Here is a 12,186-nt window from a genome sequence, read left to right on the forward strand (position 1 = left end):
ACAACGTGCCATGGCTATCACCTCAGTTGCTAGAGCCATGAAGTCAAAGGACCCACCTCAGTCGATAAGACTTCCAGTCTCAAGGCCCAAAGACCACTAGATGAACTCCAGAAGCATGCAGAAAGGCAGGAGTAAGAAATGCAAACCGACGACTAACCACTGCTTCCGGAACCTGCAGGGGTATAAAACCGGGCCTCTCTAGAGAGCCTGAGGCAGAGCAGCCTCCTTCCACCCTGTGGAAACGAGAACACTAAAGGAAAGCAAGGGCTCTGGAAGGGGTTCAACCTCCAGGGCCAAGGACACACAAGGACAGACAGAGCCACAGGGAGTAGAGGACCTCAGGGGTAAAGACATACAGGGATTCAGGGGGTGCCAGGAGGGACCCCACTGGAGACAGATGCAGCCCTCCCAGGTGCCCCCCACCATTTCCTGCCTTCCTAGGCTGAGCAAGCTCCTGCCCTGGGGGCTGGGAAGGGAAGACAGTAGAAGGCTGCTGGCAGAGGGCGCTGGTGGGGGTGGAAGCTCAGGAGGGACTGGGCTCAAATGCACTGGGGTCCAGGGTCTGTTTCTGGGACCCAGCTCCTTGACCTGAGGTTTTCAGTCACTGCTGAGGGAGTTTCCAAATCACCAGCCTGACGTTTGCACACAGCTCAGGCTTCAGAAAGGTTCTGGCTGGACCTGGGGCTGGTGGGTGGTGAATGGGTGCCGAGAAGGCTGCTGCCAGATGTTGCATTAGTTTCCAGGGGAAAGACCAAATCACAGGATGAGGAGCCAAACCGGGAGGTGAGCGCAATCAAGTCTCTGTCCCCGCCCTCCCCCAGGGACAGACGAGGGTGCTGGGACTCCCAAAGTGGGGAAAAGCAGTTGTAAACCGTTCAGCTGGAGGGAACTAAAAATACTCCTCCGAATCCTGGCGTATAAACCTGGGACAAATAAAGAAAGCACTCCGAAAGATCAAGGAAGCTCTGGTTCTGAGGTGTCCTTGAGTGTCTTTCAACAAGCTGACCCCAGAACAGCCCCAGCAGAGGTGGGGATGACTGGGAAATATCTGGTGGGCTGGGCTCTTTGTCAGCAGCAGCATCTCCAGTTCCTCAAGGGACCTTCTCCCAGGCCAGACTGCCCAGGTCACCTCCCACGCAGGAAACCTCCCTGGAGAAGGTTCTAGTTCTGAATCCATTTGCTTAATTCTGGCTCCCCACCCGCCTCTCTGAAGTGGCATTTTTATCTAACATAAGGAAAAACGATTCCAGGCAGATGCAGAAGTTTGATTTATGTGGAGATTTACTTTAGATTTATGTTCCAAACTGCTGCCTTCCTAAGGTTTGAGAAAAGCCATTTGCCCTTGCCCTGTCTTCCCTTAGAAAACCTTGTGTTTTGTCACCAAGCACGTGACATTTTCATTCTCTTCCCATCCATCTCCCCTTTAATGGTCCCTGCTTCCTAGCTGCCAGCCTATGTGTCCCCTTCGGGGTGAGACCCCAGGTCCCATGTGCCCTGCATAAGAAACAGGTCCCAGAGTCCCCTGCTGCCGGTGGAGGCTCTGGGGACCTGGCGGGCCGGCTAACTGGCCTACAGGTAACGGCGGCCAGGGAGCCACAGAATGCTGTCTTTCAGGGGGGCAGGTCCTGGCGGCCCCATGGACGGGCTGTGCTGGGGCCGGGGCTGCTGGCCGGGGCTGGCTCCGCCGCCCGTATCCTGAGCACCTAACCTGGGCCACCATCCCCGAGGGCGCTGCAGAACAGGGCGCTGGGGCCCGGCTGAGCGTGCGACCCTCGGAAGGGCTGCGGGGCTCCTGAAGATGCGGACCACGGTTCCTCATGCTCCGAGTTTCCAACTTGCTGAACACTGAGATTTTTCTCAAAACAAAAGTAACTGGCGATCGGCTGGCCCTGGTTTCTCGGGACCAGGCGTGTCCCGGAGGGCTCGGTCGCCAGGGGGACGGCTGCCGGCCTCTCTGGGACCCGAAGGGGGCTCTTCGCGCGGCGCCCCGATGCTCCTCGTGCCCCGCGGCGAGCCCTCCCGCGCGCCGCCCGCAGTCCCACCGGGGACTCCAGGACAGCAAGGAGCCCCACGACGCGGACCTTGGGAGCAGGGGCCAGCGCGACGCGGGCGTTCGGGGGGCTGCGCGGCGCCCAAGAGCCGTCCCCTGCCGCGGGGCTCGGGGGTCGGCGGGCGTCCCGGCGCGGGCCCGAGCGCCAGCCGCAGTGCCTCGGGTGCCCGGCAGGGGGCGCGCCGGCGGCGGCGCGGGCGGCTCGGGAGGCCGGCGCCCCTGACGTCACCGCCCCGGTCGCCGGGGCGACGGCCCCTCCGGCGCGCGTCAGCGCCGCCCGTCTCTTGGCAACCGCCCGATCTCCGCTCCCTCCGCTTGGCGCGGGGCCGCGCGTCGCTCTGGCGTCAAAACGACGTCAATGGGCTGTGGCGGCCGGCGGGCGGGCCGGGGCGGGCCGGCGGGCGGGGCGGGGCGGGGCGGCCGCCGCGTGCGGCCGGCGGGGCGGCCTCGGCGCTGACATGCGGCGCGGCCCGGGCGGCGGCAGCAGCGGCGGCGCGAGCGGCAGGCGCCCGAGCAGCGCGAGCGGCCGAGCGGGCGGCGGGGCCGCGGGGCCGGCGGCGTCCGGGCCGGGGCGCGCGGGCGGCAGCGGAGGTGAGCGGCGGCGGCGGGCCGGGGCTCGGGCTGCGCCCTGCGGGCGCGGGTCTCGGCGGGCTCGCCAGCCCCGGGCTCCCCATTGTGTGGCGAGCGGCGGGTCCGCAGGCCCGCGGGGTCGGGTCCGGGAGTCTGGATGGAGCCGACCGCGGCGGCGAGCAGCGGGTCCGCACGGCCGGCGGGGCATGGAGTCTCTGAATCCGGTGGAACCCCGACCGCGGCGCCGTGTGGGTGGGGAGCGGGTCCGCACAGCCCGCGGATCGGGGTCCTCGGCTCGGGAGGGAACCGACCGCGGGCGGCGGGGAGGCGCGGAGCGGGTCCGCACAGCCCGCGGGGCTCAAGGGGTCTGGGGGTCGGTGGAGCCGACCGCGGGCGGCGGGGGCGGGTCCTCGCCCCGCGGGGTAAAGCGATCGGGGCACAGACTGCAGGTGGCCGGGAGCGACAGGTGTGGGAGCCGGTCCTCACGGACCAAGGGGACTAGGGGTCCCGGCGGAACCGGCCGCGGCCCGGGAGTGGCCGAGCGGAGCACCGCCGGGTGGGTGCAAGGGGGTCGGGCGGCTGGAGTGGAGCCGGCGGCCGGCGGGCTGGGGCGGGCGCAGCCTCCGGCCGCGTCCGCGCTGAGCGCGCCCCTCGCTGGTCCGCAGGTGCGGCCCGGAGCCATGGTGATCATGTCGGAGTTCAGCGCGGCCCCGGCGGGCGCGGGCCAGGGCCAGCAGAAGCCCCTCCGCGTGGGCTTCTACGACGTGGAGCGGACTCTCGGCAAAGGCAATTTTGCGGTAGTGAAGCTGGCGCGGCATCGAGTCACCAAAACGCAGGTGCGCGGGGACGCCGCGGGGAGGACAGCGAGTCTGAGCCGGGGACCCCAAGCTGATAGACGGCTAGCGGGGTTGATTATAAACGCTCCGGTCTGGTAAAGAAAAAATGCCCTGGGATACGTTTATACACAATTTGTACAGATATTAAGAATAGCAATGAGAATGATCACCAAACCAAAGACAAAACAAAATCATAAACAACCGGGAGCGTAGTGGGTCTTTGATTCTGATTCAGAGGTAAAGCTGGGAAATACTTAGACGTTTAACATTGATTCCTTTAAATATCAGTGGTTACTTGGTTAATTTCCCCCAAATTTTGTGACCTTTTGTGAGATGTAAAGTGTGTGTGAAATTAACTTGCAAAAAATGAAATGTGTAAATGTGGATAAGTGGTTTGTTTTTCTAATATTCTTTTACTTTTAAAATTTGTAGGTTGCAATAAAAATAATAGATAAAACACGGTTAGATTCAAGCAATTTGGAGAAAATCTACCGCGAGGTCCAGCTCATGAAGCTCCTGAACCACCCGCACATCATCAAACTTTACCAGGTGAGGTCAGCCTGCCTTCCCTGTCCAGATAGTCCTTTGCCATCCACAGCCTGGTTTCTGAAGGGTGCCCCTTTTTCTGAATGTGTGTGGGAGACAGTGAACTGGTTGTCTGATTTTTTAAAATAAACTCTGCATATGTATTTGCAACTATTTTTTTGCTTTTGGATTATAATTGAGATTTGCTTCATTAAAAATTTATCTAGTATCATAACTTGCTCCAGTTTAAATGCGTAGAGGTCTGTTGTTGAAGTGACTTCACTGTGAGAACCATATCTAGTGTTGCTGCAGGTCCTGGACTTGGTCCAGAAGGACAAATTTGAGTACAACTAGAAACTTCTGCCTTTGCACACAATGATTAAACTTTAAAAGAGCTGCTCTTGCCAGTTTTCATGAGCTTACCTTTGCAAGGGCAGCAATGAACACTCCTCTTCCTGTTGAGCTCTTTAGTGCCTAGTGGAGACTTGGAGATTCTTTGGCCTCCGGAACTTGACACTTACTCCCTGTCAGGAATGTGATGTACCATGACCATCTGTTGGTTTGTTTTTTAACTTTATTTTTGTTCTTGTATTGAAATTAATATATTAATTATATCTTTGGGAAACAAGTAATTAATTAGGATAGCAAAGCAGTGTCCTTGTTAGACCTTCTGGTGATAATGACCACTTTTGCAAAGATGAAGTCACTTCTGCTTTGCAGAGGAATAAAGCTTTGGGGAAGGTCACTATTTCATCTTCCCGTGTTGACTAAATTCTTCCTGAAGAGTCTGGTGGAGCAGTGTGAATCAGGTGGTAGTGGGGCAGCGTGTGCACGATTGGCAGGCTGTGTGCTATGGTAGGAGAGTGTAACCTAAGATCCCCTTGCCCCCGGGCTCCTGTACTGGTGTTGCTGGAGCTTGTGTTTCCCCTGCTGGGACAGTTTACCCCCGTGTCTTTAAGCACAGAGCTCAGGGCCATGTGCTCAGGGCTCCTGTTTCATCTGGTCGTCACTTTTAAGTTGTGCTTGGAGATAGATAGGAAGTCTCCTCCAGGCCACTGAAGTTGGTGCCTGGGAAGTGTGCCTCTCTAGCTGCTCAGGAGTGGACTGACTGCTTCCGACTTTGTGAAGGGTTGACCCCAACTTCAGTCCTTCCTCGAGTCCCTGCTCTTCCACTCTGCCCCTGGGTAGAGTTGGCTCAGTGAAGGAAGCATATCACCTGTGCCATCAGTGCCAGAGGGCTTCTCTGGAGTTGAATGTTCTTGCTGTTGCTATAGGTGATTGATGGCTGTCTGGTTTGGGTGGGGTAGTGAGGACTGTCAGTCCTTTGGTCCTGACATTGGTGTCTGATGTGCGAGCAGCTGCTCAGGTGTGGGACCTTGCCGAGCTGCTTTATCCTTTTCATCACGTTTTTAAAGAGTTAAAACACAGGGACTCTGGAATCTTTTTTCTTCTCCTCCTTTTCTCTCTCTCTCTCTCTTTTTTTTAATGGAGAGAGAATAAGCAGTGGTTGTGTACTACACACATGGGGTAGGAGCGGTTAAAATTTAAGCTTGGAGATTTAGCTAGAATTTAATAAAACATTTTATTGATTTCTGGATCAAAGTAGTTATCTTTAAAGTGTTTTTTTAAAGGAATAACTGTATTTTGAACCTGAAAAAAAAGTATTTCTCCATAAGACATGTTGTCTCCCTCTAAAACATGTTGAAACACACAGGCGTGAGTTTGTTTTCTTTCAATACCAAGATTTGAATTTTGCCTTGTTCTTAGTTATGTTTAAAGTCTTTTTTTTAGGTAACAAAGTTCCCAAAGGATAAATGAACTTTTAAGATGTATATTGACGTTGACTGTTGCTGTTGATGTATGCTGAGTGATTCACTATGCCCAGAGAGCAGTTCCCTGCAAAGCCGTTTTCCTACAGCTTTCTGTCTTGTCAGTAAAGCAAGGAGGAGTGGAGCATTATCCACCCTTCAGTTTGTTCTGGCTACTGACTTGAATCACCTGTCACCTGCTTGGTGTGTGGACCAAGTGCAGAGGACTCTAGACCTGTGGCCTCCAGCGTCCCTGGGAGGCATGTGAGGCAGCCTGAATTAACAGGCGCGTGGGAGGATGTAGAGACATGCAGGACAGGCAGGTCAGGGGATGTGTGCTCTGGGTCACTCCAGGGAGAACGTCTTTGGCTGATTTCTATATTGCGGAGGCTCATCCCACAGAAGTAAAAGATGTATTAGGGTTCAGATGGATTATTTATATGCTTGGTGTGTTCTTTTCTTATGTGTTAATTATTAGGTCTTTTTCTGTTTTTGTTTTGTTTTGTTTTTAGGTTATGGAAACAAAGGATATGCTGTACATTGTCACTGAATTTGCAAAAAATGGAGAAATGTTTGGTAAGCCACACTTGTTTTCAGTACCCGCTGACACCCAGAGTGCTCACGTGGCGGGACCTGCTCGTCGGGTTGGGTCCACACATCCTTAGACGCTGTGCCTTCTCTCCCCAGAAGGCAGCGAGGCTATGCATCTTGGGACAGAGCTTTGTTTCCTTGTTCTGCAGACTATTTAACTTCCAACGGACACCTGAGTGAGAATGAAGCACGGAAGAAGTTCTGGCAGATTCTGTCAGCTGTGGAGTACTGCCACAACCACCACATAGTCCACCGGGACCTCAAGACGGAGAACTTGCTGCTGGACAGCAACATGGACATCAAGTTGGCAGGTCAGAGAGGCTGCGTTGGGAGGAGAGGTGCTGCTGTGGAGGCCCGTGCGGGGAGGGTCTTCGGCTTTCTGAGCACACTTCGAGGCTGTAGGCCGGCATTCCTAGGTTGACTTTGTTCATCTGTCTTTGCCGTGCAGACTTTGGGTTTGGGAACTTCTACAATCCAGGAGAGCCTCTGTCCACGTGGTGTGGGAGCCCGCCATATGCAGCCCCTGAAGTCTTTGAGGGGAAGGAGTATGAAGGCCCCCAGCTGGACATTTGGGTAAGACCCGAGTGCGTGGCCCCTGCAGCTCAAGGCCACGTCTGCAGCCTGCCGGGCACTGACACTGCTGTTGGTCATTCACAGAGCCTTGGTGTTGTGCTGTATGTCCTCGTCTGTGGTTCTCTCCCTTTTGATGGGCCAAACCTTCCAACGCTGAGGCAGCGGGTGCTGGAGGGCCGGTTCCGCATTCCCTTCTTCATGTCTCAAGGTGGGTGGGCCTGGAGCCAGCCTGCTGTATAGCTCAAGGGGGGTGAGGGGGTGGTGGCTCTGGGGAAGAGCAGGAGGTGTGGGTCTCCTGCAGTGCCTGCTAGTCTGCCTCAGGTGACTGGATGCAAGAAAAACCTGACCCATGGGGTACTCTCCTAGAGTCCTGCTTAGGGCTGGGCTGGTACCCTCCCTCCAGGCTGGCTTTCAAGAGCCTGGTGCCTACAGTCTCCCCAGGGCCAGGTGCTGGGATGCTGGCCTCTCCCTGAGGTCTGGCTGGCCCTGTGCAGGATGCTTTTTTGTTTCAACAGTGTGTCTGACCCATTGCTGCCCCGATGTGTCACACCAGGATAGGGACTGTGGTTCTTTCTGGGGGATATTCATAAGGACTAAAGTGTGCCTTCCCCAGGTCCCAAGCTCCTTGGTGGCAGGTGTGAACCCAGGGTGCAGCCTTCTTTAGGACTGTCACTGTGCACCTGCCTGTGTGCAGGGGACTAGCCCCCAGGACTCAGTGTGTGTCCCTCTCTTCCTCCCCCAGACTGTGAGACGCTGATCCGCCGCATGCTGGTGGTAGACCCTGCCAAGCGCATCACCATTGCCCAGATCTGGCAGCACCGGTGGATGCAGGCAGACCCCTCCCTCCTTCAGCAGGCTGACCCCACCTTCTCTGTGCACAGCTACGCCTCCAACCTGGGCGACTACAATGAGCAGGTGCTGGGCATCATGCAGGCCCTTGGCATTGACCGGCAGAGGACCGTGGAGGTGAGCACACTGCCCATCTGCCCCGACCGTAACTCGCGTGCCCTGTGCCGGGGCCGGTGTAGGAGCCGTTGTGCGAGCGGGCCCACCCCAGTGCAGGTCCCGTGCGTGCAGCTTGGTTCAGGGCCAGTTTTCCCCTCCTCTAAGAGGCAGTCTCTCCACCTGGGAAAGCCTTGCAGAGGACCCAGCAGCCAATGCAGGCACCCACGGTGCAGCTCTGGGCCTCGAGCGCCATCCTGCACCTGACCCCACTCCTTGTCCCCCAGTCACTGCAGAAACAGCAGCTACAACCACTTTGCTGCCATTTACTACCTCCTGCTCGAGCGCCTCAAGGAGCAGCGGAGCACTCAGCCACCTGCCCGCCCCGGGCCCACCAGGCAGCCGCGGCCCCGCAGCGCAGACCTCAGTAACTGCGAGGTGAGGACAGGACTCCTTCCCAAGCCCAGCTCCTGGTTCTTTGCCTTGGATTGTGTCCTCTGTGCTGCGAATCCCTTGCTTGGACATGGGAATGAGACTCAGAGCCCCTTGCCCCCTGGCTCTCCCACATTCGGCAGCTGGCTGTGGGCTGCCAGGCAATGATGAGATCGCAGCTGCTCCACTGGTTTCTTGCTCATCCCTGGTGCTGGGCATCTTGGCACTTGCTCCTGGTCACCTGCACATGCGTGTGACCTTGGAGAGGAAGGGGTCCATTTAGCAGCTAGCATCTGTGTGCACCAGTCTTGGTGCCAGCTCCGTCTTTCCCCTTCTCTTGATCCCAGGTGCCTCAGGAAGGCCGCCTGGGTGACCCTTTCCGATCCTGCCTACTGTGCCCACAGCCCCAGGCCTTGGCACAGTTTGTCCTGCAGGCCGAGATGGATTGTGACCTCCAAAGCTCCCTGCAGGTGTGTGAGTGCCCACAGCCATGCTCAGGGCAGGCTGGCAATCCTTCCTAGAGGTGCTGTGAACCACCACCCCAGCCATGCCTGTGCTCACAGAGCCCAGTCAGTCACTGTGTCTGTCCTTCCCTGCAGCCCTTGTTTCTTCCCAGTGGATGCCAACTGCAATGGAATGTTCCAGCACCGCCCATCTCCCCCAGCAGCCTTCTGGACACGGCCATCAGCGAGGAGGCCAGGCTGGGTTCCTGGCCTGGAGGAGGAAACAGGAGGCGCAGGACCCCCTGCCGGGGCGGCAACGGGCCGGGAGGCACACCCTGGCTGAGGTCTCCACCTGCTTCTCCCGAGTCACCCCGTCCCTGTAAGTGTCCGAGGACCTGCCACCCGCCCTCTGCACAGTTCTCAGAACTGCCTGTTGGCCTTTAATCCAGGACCTCATGAGTTGACTTCAGACGTGCACGCTCATTTGTGGCCAGGAGGGCAGCGCTTTGGCCCCGGGCCTCCTCGTCTTGGGTCGAGCCTCTCGATAACCTGCCCTCCTGCGTGCGCACCAGGACCTTGCCTGGGAGGCCTTTGTGCTCTGGTGTCGGGAGCTGTCCGTGGACACCCTTTTCCTGTCCCAGGCGAGGGTACAGCTGGGAAAGGCCATGCTGTCTGTCCTCACCACGGGGGCAGATGCTCAGTGGCCGTGTCCCTTTCCCTAGCACTTCGCTGCCTCTATCTGTGGCTAGAGAGGCAGGGGTGTCCTGGTCCCTCACCAACACCCAACTCTGCCTGCAGGTATAGTCGTCTCCTCTTCCTCCACTGCGGCCACGGCCTCAGAAGGAACCAGCTCTGACAGCTGTCTGACCTTCCTCTGCAGGCGAAGGTCCCCTTGGGCTTGGCAGCAGCCTGGCCACCCAGGGGCTGCTGGGCACCTGCTCCCCAGTCAGATTGGCCTCGCCATTTCTTGGGTCACAGTCTGCTACCCCTGTGCTGCAGGCTCAGGGTGGCCCTGGGCAGAGCGGGATCCTGCTCCCTGTCAGCTTCCAGGAGGGACGGAGGGCATCGGACACCTCACTGACTCAAGGTGAGGCCCCTAGGGTGCACTTTTCTCCTTCACCAGGACACACTCCCGGTCCCTAGAAGGATGCCTCTGTCCCCCCGTGGCAGACGGCTTTCCCCCGCTTCTTGCCTGCTGTGGGGGAGACAGCGGTGCTCTTGGGCAGGCTAGAGGTGCCATCCCAGCTCTGGGAACCCTGGTCTCCCTAGGTGGACTCAAACCTGGATATGACAGATGACCTCTGTTGGCTACTTCTGAGAGCTGGGGACATCTGTGCTGGCAGCAGCTACTGACTTGCAGGAGGGTCAGGTCAGGGAGGGACCCTGAAAGCGCAGCCCAGCACCCCCTGCGCCTGGGTTCCGCCAGGCCACCCCCAGCACTCTGTGCCCGCGGGGGCCCTGGAGCCCGAGGGTCCTAGTGGGCTGTCCCATGCTGTGTTCCCTATAGCGTCTGTCCATGGCGTTGCCCCATCTCAGGAGGGCGAGTGAGAGTCAGCTTTCCCCTGCAGGAAATGTGACAGTCCACGGCTGTGCCACTGCCCATACCTTCCTGCCCTTCCAGGGGCTTGGAAAGTCCAGAGCAGGAGCCTAGGTCCATCATCCCTGCGTTGTCTCTCCCCAGGGCTCAAGGGCCTGTCGGCAGCAGCTGAGGAAGAATGCAAGGACCAAGGGGCTCCTGGGGCTGAACAAGATCAAGGGGCTGGCTCGCCAGTGTGCCAGTCCTCCTCCAGCCGGGCCTCCCGGGGCGGCCTAGGCACCTTGCACACCCCCATCCAGAGCCCAGGCCTGCAGGGCAGCGGCGCCAGTGGCCGGGAGGGCAGGAACCTGCTGGAGGAGGTGTTGCAGCAGCAGAGGTAGGCCCCGCACTTGGTGCTTCCTGGTTAAGGACCCTGCTTATGGCCAGGCGTCCCTTTCCTGTGTGCTGGGCCATGCGCCTATCTGCCTCAGGGCCACAGGGGTCTCTGCAGCTTGGGGCCTTGCTCTCCATGGATGATGGTGGAAGGGGCAATGAGGGGTCCGCTGGTCACCTGCGGGTGGGTGAAGGGAGCAGTGAGTGTGAACGGCCTGTTGGTAGGCATCTCTGAGGGTGGATAGAAGCCTGGTGGAGAACGTGGCTCAGGGTTTGTCCTGCATCGCTCAAGCTTGGCCCCCAGCCAGCAGCTCTGCAGGGCGAGCTGACTAACCTGGGCAGTGTTGGAAACCTGAGAGCCCTCTGAGGCAGAGCTGTGGGATGACCTGTCCCCTCCCTGCTCTCCGTTCCCCTAGGCCTGCTCCAGTTACAGCACCACCCAAGCCGCCCTGCCCAGCTGCCCGCAGACACCACCACTGCCCGCCTCCTATGTGCTTGCCCCCTGTGACGGCCTCCTTGCATCGTGGGCTCCCGCTGCTGCCTGCCCCGCTCTTCCAGGCCGGTGTGTCCCCCGTGGGTCAGCTGCACACAGCTTCTGGGCGCCCAGCTGCACATCAGCACCAGCCCGGCAGCCCTCCCCACGGGGTCCCCACCACTGTCCCTCGCCAGACTGGCCCAGCTTGTGACCACTGCTGGGCTGCCACAGGGGGATTGCGAGATGGAAGACCTGACCTCTGGCCAGCGGGGGACGTTCGTCCTGGTGCAGTGAGGGCAGCCCCACTGCGTTCGCCATGGCCGCTGACTTGTCAAGCAATAACTTCAGAGTAATGTGAAGACATTTTGGACTCAAAGCCAAGAACTTTTTAGAAGCGAAACAAGCAATACGTTAGTGTATGGGCTTTTTAGTTTATTTTTTGTTTTGTTGTTATTTTTTTCTTGCACTGAGTGACCTCAACAGGGAGTAGGGGACTGGAACTTTTTGAAGAAAAATAATAATCGAGGAGGGAGTGTGGTGGGGGCGGGTGGATGGGACGAGGGCAGGGAACCTGCCTGCCTCCCTGGCTGTGTGGACAGAGCATTCTGCTCCCCCGCGCAAGGTGGTGTCTGTGTGGCTTTACTCTAGCTCTCCACTTCTTGGAACGTTCATGCTGTAACGAAACTGTGAACTCGCTGCTTCGCGCATCAGTTTAGAAAAGTCCTCTGGGGTCCGCCCGGTGGTGGATCTCTCCCCAACACCAGAGCCAGGTTACTCCAGAGGGACCGTCATGCGCTGCTCAAGGCAGCTGTGCAGGATCCTCTGGGAGCCCCGAGAAGGCGGGCCTGGGAGCGGAGGTGGCGACCTGACCCAGAGCCTGGGCACCGCGAGGAAGCCAAGGTTTCTTCCTGCTGCGCATTTGTTTTCTGCTGCTAATTACTACGTTTTATGCATTTCATTATCAGGGTCCAACAGCAATGCCTCACCTGGGGGAGGTGATCAGGATCGGGCCGTGGGAGGTGGACACGGCTT

General features: G+C 58.3%; 1 pseudogene across 1 annotated transcript; it reads left to right on the plus strand.

Annotated features, from left to right (window-relative positions):
- The first annotated feature begins 2,491 nt into the window (after positions 1–2,491).
- On the plus strand, positions 2,492–11,694 carry LOC306637850 (serine/threonine-protein kinase SIK1-like; annotated as a pseudogene). Its single transcript, XR_013766770.1, has 14 exons — positions 2,492–2,641; positions 3,286–3,456; positions 3,889–4,005; positions 6,302–6,365; positions 6,530–6,691; positions 6,829–6,953; positions 7,038–7,161; positions 7,696–7,919; positions 8,183–8,333; positions 8,675–8,799; positions 8,927–9,149; positions 9,569–9,856; positions 10,452–10,683; positions 11,107–11,694. The product of XR_013766770.1 is annotated as a serine/threonine-protein kinase SIK1-like (transcript).
- The last annotated feature ends 492 nt before the right edge of the window (positions 11,695–12,186 follow it).

The sequence above is a fragment of the Sciurus vulgaris genome, assembly GCF_902686455.1.
Source record: "Sciurus vulgaris genome assembly, chromosome: 10".
Taxonomy (NCBI): domain Eukaryota; kingdom Metazoa; phylum Chordata; class Mammalia; order Rodentia; family Sciuridae; genus Sciurus; species Sciurus vulgaris.